This window comes from Salmo salar, unplaced genomic scaffold, assembly GCF_905237065.1.
Source record: "Salmo salar unplaced genomic scaffold, Ssal_v3.1, whole genome shotgun sequence".
NCBI lineage: Eukaryota > Metazoa > Chordata > Actinopteri > Salmoniformes > Salmonidae > Salmo > Salmo salar.
In genome coordinates this window covers 63,895-72,855 of record NW_025549709.1, presented here as the reverse complement: position 1 = coordinate 72,855, position 8,961 = coordinate 63,895, and positions in this window count along the sequence as shown.

The following is an 8,961-nucleotide window of genomic DNA, read 5'->3' as shown; positions in this document are numbered from 1 at the left end:
CTAGTTTGGTCTAGTCTTGGTTGTCTAGTTTGGTCTAGTCTTGGTCGTCTAGTTTGGTCTGGTCTTGGTCGTCTAGTTTAGTCTAGTTTGGTCTGGTCTTGGTCGTCTAGTTTGGTCTGGTCCTGGTCGTCTAATTTAGTCTAGTTTGGTCTGGTCTTGGTCGTCTAGTTCGGTTTTTAGATTATCTAGTCCTCTTTACCTAGCTACTGCCACCATCTGCTAGGTTTGTTTACCTAGCTACTGCCACCATCTGCTAGGTTTGTTTACCTAACTACTGCCACCATCTGCTAGGTTTGTTACCTAGCTACTGCCACCATCTGCTAGGTTTGTTTACCTAGCTACTGCCACCATCTGCTAGGTTTGTTTACCTAGCTACTGACACCATCTGCTAGGTTTGTTTACCTAGCTACTGCCACCATCTGCTAGGTTTGTTTACCTAACTACTGCCACCATCTGCTAGGTTTGTTACCTAGCTACTGCCACCATCTGCTAGGTTTGTTTACCTAGCTACTGCCACCATCTGCTAGGTTTGTTTACCTAGCTACTGCCACCATCTGCTAGGTTTGTTTACCTAGCTACTGACACCATCTGCTAGGTTTGTTTACCTAGCTACTGCCACCATCTGCTAGGTTTGTTTACCTAGCTACTGCCACCATCTGCTAGGTTTGTTTACCTAGCTACTGACACCATCTGCTAGGTTTGTTTACCTAGCTACTGCCACCATCTGCTAGGTTTGTTTACCTAGCTACTTCCACCATATCAAATCAAATGTTATTAGTCACATGCGCCGAATACAACAGGTGTCGACCTTACAGTGAAATGTTTACTTACGAGCCCCTAACCAACAATGCAGTTTCAATAAAATTATGGATAAGAATAAGAGATAAAAGTAACTAGTAATTAAAGAGCAGCAGTAAAATAACAATAGCGAGACTATATACAGGGGGGTACCGATACTGATTCAATGAGCGTGGGCACCGGTTAGTTGAAGTAGTATGTACATGTAGGTAGAGTTATTAAAGTGACTATGCATAGATAATAGTAACAGAGAGTAGCAGCGGTGTAAAGAGGGGGGAGGGGGGGAAATGCGAATAGTCTGGGTAGCCATTTGATTAGATGTTCAGGAGTCTTACGGTTTGGGGGTAGAAGCTGTATAGAAGCCTCTTGGACCTAGACTTGGCGCTCCAGTACCACTTGCCGTGCGGAAGCAGAGAACAGTCTATGACTAGGGTGGCTGGAATCTTTGACAATTTTTAGGGCCTTCCTCTGACACTGCCTTGTATAGAGGTCCTCGATGGCAGGAAGCTTGGTCCCAGGGACGTACTGGGCCGTTCGCACTACCCTCTGTAGTGCCTTGCGGTCAAAGGCCAAGAAGTTGCAATACCAGGGAGTGATGCAGCCAGTCAGGATGCTCTCAATAGTGCAGCTGAAGAACCTTTTGAGGACCCATGCCAAATCTTTTCAAATCTTTTTTGTCTCCTGAGGGGAAATAGGTATTGTCGTGCCCTCTTTTTTATTTTTATTTTATTTCACCTTTATTTAACCAGGTAGGCTAGTTGAGAACAAGTTCTCATTTACAACTGCGACCTGGCCAAGATAAAGCAAAGCAGTGCGACAAAAACAACAACACAGAGTTGCATATGGGATAAACAAACGTACAGTCAATAACACAATAGAAAATCTGTATATAGTGTGTGCAAATTAAGTAAGGAGGTAAGGCAATAAATAGGCCATAGTGGCAAAGTAATTCAAATTTAGAAATGAACACTGGAGTGATAGGTGTGCAGATGAGGATGTGCAAGTAGAGATGCTGGTGTGCAAAAGAGCAGAAAAAATAATATATGGGGATGAGGTAGGTAGTAAGTTGGATGGGCTATTTACAGATGGGCTGTGTACAGCTGCAGCGATCGGTAAGCTGCTCTGACAGCCGATGCTTGAAGTTAGTGAGGGAGATATAAGTCAGGAATTTTTGCAATTAGTTCCAGTCACTGGCAGCAGAGAACTGGAAGGAATAGCGGCCAAAGGGGGTGTTGGCTTTGGGGGTGACCAGTGAAATATACCTGCTGGAGCGCATGCTACGGGTGGGTGCTGCTATGGTGACCAGTGAGCTGAGATAAGGCGGGGCTTTACCTAGCAAAGACTTATAGATGACCTGGAGCCAGTGGGTTTGGCGACGAAAATGTAGCGAGGACCAGCCAACGACATCATACAGGTCGCAGTGGTGGGTAGTATATGGGGCTTTGGTGACAAAATGGATGGCACTGTGATAGACTGCATCCAATTTGCTGAGTAGAGTATTGGAGGTTGTTTTGTAAATGACATCGCCAAAGTCAAGGGTTGACAGGATAGTCAGTTTTACGAGGGTATGTTCGGCAGCATGAGTGAAGGAGGCTTCGTTGCGAAGTAGGAAGCCGATTCTAGATTTAACTTTGGATTGAAGATGCTTAATGTGAGTCTGGAAGGAGAGTTTACAGTCTAGCCAGGTATTTATAGTTGTCCACATATTCTAAATCTGGTGGGCGGGTGGGTGCAGGCTGAAGAGTTGGTTGTCGGGTGAAGAGTATGCATTTAGTTTTACTAGCGTTTAAGAGCAGTTGGAGGCCACGGAAGGAGAGTTGTATGGCATTGAAGCTCGTCTGGAGGTTTGTTAGCACAGTGTCCAAAGACGGGCCAGATGTATACAGAATGGTGTCGTCTGCGTAGAGGTGGATCAGAGAATCACCAGCAGCAAGAGCGACATCATTGATATATACAGAGAAAAGACTCGGCCTGAGAATTTAACGCTGTGGCACCCCCATAGAGACTGCCAGAGGTCCGGACAACAGGCCCTCCGATTTGACACACTGAACTCTATCTGAGAAGTAGTCAGTGAACCAAGCGAGACAGTCATTAGAGAAACCAAGGCTGTTGAGTCTGCCGATGAGAATACATCTCACAACTGTCTTGGTGTGCTTGGACCATATTAGTTTGTTGGTGACGTGGACACCAAGGAACTTGAAGCTCTCAGCCTGCTCCACTGCAGCCCCGTAGATGAGAATGGGGGCGTGCTCGGTCCTCTTTTTCCTGTAGTCCACAATCATCTCCTTTGTCTTGCTAGGTTTAGCATTTTCAAACCAAAAACATCAATGTACCAGATATTAGCATGTGTTAAATGTCATGCCCAAGGCCACGACTCAATCCAAAAACATCAATGTACTAGATATTAGCATGTTAGAAATGTCATGCCCAAGGCCACGTCTCAATCTGAGGCACGTTATGGAGCAGAGTACTGGACATACTACAATGAGCCTTTAAAAGGCATTTTCCCCAATGTTCAAGGATATCGCCTTCATGGTAAACACTGTGAATGTTGGCTCAAGTGTAAATTAAAAGTCAAATGCAATGTGCTGCTCTATAACGCACCTTGGATTGAATCCCGAGCCTGAGTATAAATTAAAAATTCAACTTTAAGATGTTTCAAGGAGCTTTTAATGTCAAAGTCAAACTTTTACACACATCATCATCATCATCATCATCATCATCAAACCGTTCTGTAACATCAACTCCTCGGCTGTGACTGAAATGGGACCCTTTTCCCTCTATAGTGAACTACTGTTGACCAGGGCCCTCTATAGTCCACTACTGTTGACCAGGGCCCTCTATAGTCCACTACTGTTGACCAGGGCCCTCTATAGTCCACTACTGTTGACCAGGGCCCTCTATAGTCCACTACTGTTGACCAGGGCCCTCTATAGTGAACTACTGTTGACCAGGGCCCTCTATAGTCCAGTACTGTTGACCAGGGCCCTCTATAGTCCACTACTGTTGACCAGGGCCCTCTATAGTCCACTACTGTTGACCAGGGCCCTCTATAGTCCAGTACTGTTGACCAGGGCCCTCTATAGTCCACTACTGTTGACCAGGGCCCTCTATAGTCCACCACTGTTGACCAGGGCCCTCTATAGTCCACTACTGTTGACCAGGGCCCTCTATAGTCCAGTACTGTTGACCAGGGCCCTCTATAGTCCACTACTGTTGACCAGGGCCCTCTATAGTCCACTACTGTTGACCAGGGCCCTCTATAGTCCAGTACTGTTGACCAGGGCCCTCTATAGTCCACTACTGTTGACCAGGGCCCTCTATAGTCCACCACTGTTGACCAGGGCCCTCTATAGTCCACTACTGTTGACCAGGGCCCTCTATAGTCCACTACTGTTGACCAGGGCCCTCTATAGTGAACTACTGTTGACCAGGGCCCTCTATAGTCCACTACTGTTGACCAGGGCCCTCTATAGTGAACTACTGTTGACCAGGGCCCTCTATAGTCCAGTACTGTTGACCAGGGCCCTCTATAGTCCACTACTGTTGACCAGGGCCCTCTATAGTCCACTACTGTTGACCAGGGCCCTCTATAGTCCACTACTGTTGACCAGGGCCCTCTATAGTCCACTACTGTTGACCAGGGCCCTCTATAGTCCACTACTGTTGACCAGGGCCCTCTATAGTGAACTACTGTTGACCAGGGCCCTCTATAGTCCAGTACTGTTGACCAGGGCCCTCTATAGTCCACTACTGTTGACCAGGGCCCTCTATAGTCCACTACTGTTGACCAGGGCCCTCTATAGTGAACTACTGTTGACCAGGGCCCTCTATAGTCCACTACTGTTGACCAGGGCCCTCTATAGTCCACTACTGTTGACCAGGGCCCTCTATAGTCCACTACTGTTGACCAGGGCCCTCTATAGTCCACTACTGTTGACCAGGGCCCTCTATAGTCCAGTACTGTTGACCAGGGCCCTCTATAGTGAACTACTGTTGACCAGGGCCCTCTATAGTCCACTACTGTTGACCAGGGCCCTCTATAGTGAACTACTGTTGACCAGGGCCCTATATAGTCCACTACTGTTGACCAGGGCCCTCTATAGTCCACTACTGTTGACCAGGGCCCTCTATAGTCCACTACTGTTGACCAGGGCCCTCTATAGTCCACTACTGTTGACCAGGGCCCTCTATAGTGAACTACTGTTGACCAGGGCCCTCTATAGTCCACTACTGTTGACCAGGGCCCTCTATTGTCCTCCATACTGTATAAGGAATAGGGTACCATTTCTGGAAGCACACCTCTTCCTCGTAATCATTAGCAAATGCATTTAGTTGAATAATTAATGAATACCAGTTAATAATAGAGCAGCAACAGATAAATAAAAAAAGAGAAAATCAAGAGGAAAAAAAATGTTTTTTTCTTTTAATGCAAAATTGAAACAGGTAAAACATGCCTTTTTGTCTGTTGTGAACATTGTTCGCTGTTCTGCGTGTTCTACGGGTTCCTGGCTTCTACTGGGTAGTTCTTACGGTTCTATAGATGGCTATTAGGTAATCGACCAATCAGGAGTTCAAAAGGCAGTAGTGCACTATATTCCCTATATAGTGCACTACTTGGGCGACACTGGTCAAAAGTAGTGCACTATATAGGGTGCCATTTAGGATGCACAACGAGGTGTCACCTTTCAAAAATAAAGTCCTAAACAGGTGAATGCAAATATCTCTTTAAGACGTCATTAACCTTGTTATCACCCTGTCCTCAATCAACAAGCCTGTTATCACCCTGTCCTCTCTCTCTCCAGGCCTGTTATCACCCTGTCCTCTCTCTCTCCAGGCCTGTTATCACCCTGTCCTCTCTCTCTCTCCAGGCCTGTTATCACCCTGTCCTCTCTCTCTCCAGGCCTGTTATCACCCTGTCCTCTCTCTCTCCTGGCCTGTTATCACCCTGTCCTCTCTCTCTCCAGGCCTGTTATCACCCTGTCCTCTCTCTCTCCTGGCCTGTTATCACCCTGTCCTCTCTCTCTCCAGGCCTGTTATCACCCTGTCCTCTCTCTCTCCAGGCCTGTTATCACCCTGTCCTCTCTCTCTCCAGGCCTGTTATCACCCTGTCCTCTCTCTCTCTCAGGCCTGTTATCACCCTGTCCTCTCTCTCTCCAGGCCTGTTATCACCCTGTCCTCTCTCTCTCCAGGCCTGTTATCACCCTGCCCTCTCTCTCTCCAGGCCTGTTATCACCCTGTCCTCTCTCTCTCCAGGCCTGTTATCACCCTGTCCTCTCTCTCTCCAGGCCTGTTATCACCCTGTCCTCTCTCTATCCAGGCCTGTTATCACCCTGTCCTCTCTCTCTCCAGGCCTGTTATCACCCCTGTCCTCTCTCTCTCCAGGCCTGTTATCACCCTGTCCTCTCTCTCCAGGCCTGTTATCACCCCTGTCCTCTCTCTCCAGGCCTGTTATCACTCTGTCCTCTCTCTCTCCAGGCCTGTTATCACCCTGTCCTCTCTCTCTCCAGGCCTGTTATCACCCTGTCCTCTCTCTCTCCAGGCCTGTTATCACCCTGTCCTCTCTATCCAGGCCTGTTATCACCCTGTCCTCTCTCTATCCAGGCCTGTTATCACCCTGTCCTCTCTCTCTCCAGGCCTGTTATCACCCTGTCCTCTCTCTCTCCAGGCCTGTTATCACCCTGTCCTCTCTCTCTCTCCTGGCCTGTTATCACCCCTGCCCTCTCTCTCTCCTGGCCTGTTATCACCCTGTCCTCTCTCAACAAGCCTGTTATCACCCTGTCCTCTCTCTCTCCTGGCCTGTTATCACTCTGTCCTCTCTCTCTCCTGGCCTGTTATCACCCTGTCCTCTCTCTCTCCAGGCCTGTTATCACCCTGTCCTCTCTATCCAGGCCTGTTATCACCGTCCTCTCTCTCTCCAGGCCTGTTATCACCCTGTCCTCTCTCTCTCCAGGCCTGTTATCACCCTGTCCTCTCTCTCTCCAGGCCTGTTATCACCCTGTCCTCTCTCTCCAGGCCTGTTATCACCCTGTCCTCTCTCTCTCCAGGCCTGTTATCACCCTGTCCTCTCTCTCTCCAGGCCTGTTATCACCCTGTCCTCTCTCTCTCCAGGCCTGTTATCACCCTGTCCTCTCTCTCTCCAGGCCTGTTATCACCCTGTCCTCTCTCTCTCCAGGCCTGTTATCACCCCTGTCCTCTCTCTCTCCAGGCCTGTTATCACCCTGTCCTCTCTCTCTCCAGGCCTGTTATCACCCTGTCCTCTCTCTCTCTCCAGGCCTGTTATCACCCTGTCCTCTCTCTCTCAACAAGCCTGTTATCACCCCTGTCCTCTCTCTCCAGGCCTGTTATCACCCTGTCCTCTCTCTCTCCAGGCCTGTTATCACCCTGTCCTCTCTCTATCCAGGCCTGTTATCACCCTGTCCTCTCTCTCTCAACAAGCCTGTTATCACCCTGTCCTCTCTCTCCAGGCCTGTTATCACCCTGTCCTCTCTCTCTCCAGGCCTGTTATCACCCTGTCCTCTCTCTATCCAGGCCTGTTATCACCCTGTCCTCTCTCTCTCAACAAGCCTGTTATCACCCTGTCCTCTCTCTATCCAGGCCTGTTATCACCCTGTCCTCTCTCTATCCAGGCCTGTTATCACCCTGTCCTCTCTCTCTCAACAAGCCTGTTATCACCCTGTCCTCTCTCTCTCCAGGCCCACATAACAGGGCTAAGAAGAAGTGATTTAAATTGTCTTTAAACGTGCAGTATATAAAACACACATACTCCCACACTGTGCCAGCCTCCCAAATGGAACCCTAATCCCTGCACACTTCACGACTTCAGCCAACTTTTGACGACTGACCCCCTATATGGCTTCTATAGGGAATAGGGTGCCATACCGGACGCAGACACAGATTCATGTACACTGTTCCTATAGGTCCGTGTTAGGCCGGGAAGGAAAGGTAGGGTAGTATGGTAGTAGGGTAGGATGTCTGTACGAGACTCTGCATTAAAACAGCAGTTTGACTTCCCGGAAGAAAAGATCTGTCTTGTAATAAACACAAATCATTGTTTTCAGAGTCTCTTGTAGCAAAGTTCTCCTGGTCCGTTAGGGTTAACTCAGCTCCTGAATCCAGACCCCGACCCTGTGGGATGGAATCCAGCTCCATGATTTCCATATATCCAGGGACCGTGTGGTCATGGTTACTACATAGTATGTACTAGATATCAGTGGCTCAAGGTGAGCTAGAAAACCCTGTAGGATTATGGCATAGACAGACCAATCCCCTTCGAGCATTCCGGATTGGAACCCAACCTTCTGGAACTAGAACCCACACAGAACTTCCGTCCATTGTCACATCAGCGCACCGCTGAGTCCAGTCCACCAATCACAGAGCTTCAGAGACAGCAGGTTGGGAGACAAGAGGTTAGAGGGAGGAAGGGTTGAGAAGGTCAGTGACACCATAGAGAAGAGTGGAGAGAGAGATAGGGGCACCATAGAACTACAACTCAATTCTAACTCACATTCTGGGGGATTGAATTAGAACTCAATTCTAAATCGAATTCTAAGGGATTGAATTAGAACTCAATTCTAATTCTAAGGGAGAATTCATGGTTTTGTTTTCATGTAGAAACCTAGCGGCTTGCTTTACAAATGACGTACTGTACACATTGTGTCAAGTCTTACCTGAGAGTTGGTTAGTGTGTAACTGAAGTTAAAGTCACTGATTATATGGTGCGTGATCTTTCTTTAGACTGTTAAGGTGTAGCTCCTGGCTTCCTTTTAGAAAGGAGACAAGGAGAGGATTCTACTTTAGACTATTAAGGTGTAGCTCCTGGCTTCCTTTTAGAAAGGAGACAAGGAGAGGATGCTACTTTAGACTATTAAGGTGTAGCCCCTGGCTTCCTTTTAGAAAGGAGACAAGGAGAGGATTCTACTTTAGACTATTAAGGTGTAGCTCCTGGCTTCCTTTTAGAAAGGAGACAAGGAGAGGATTCTACTTTAGACTATTAAGGTGTAGCCCCTGGCTTCCTTTTAGAAAGGAGACAAGGAGAGGATTCTACTTTAGACTGTTAAGGTGTAGCTCCTGGCTTCCTTTTAGAAAGGAGACAAGGAGAGGATGCTACTTTAGACTATTAAGGTGTAGCCCCTGGACTCTACCGTCCTTCCACGCATCCCG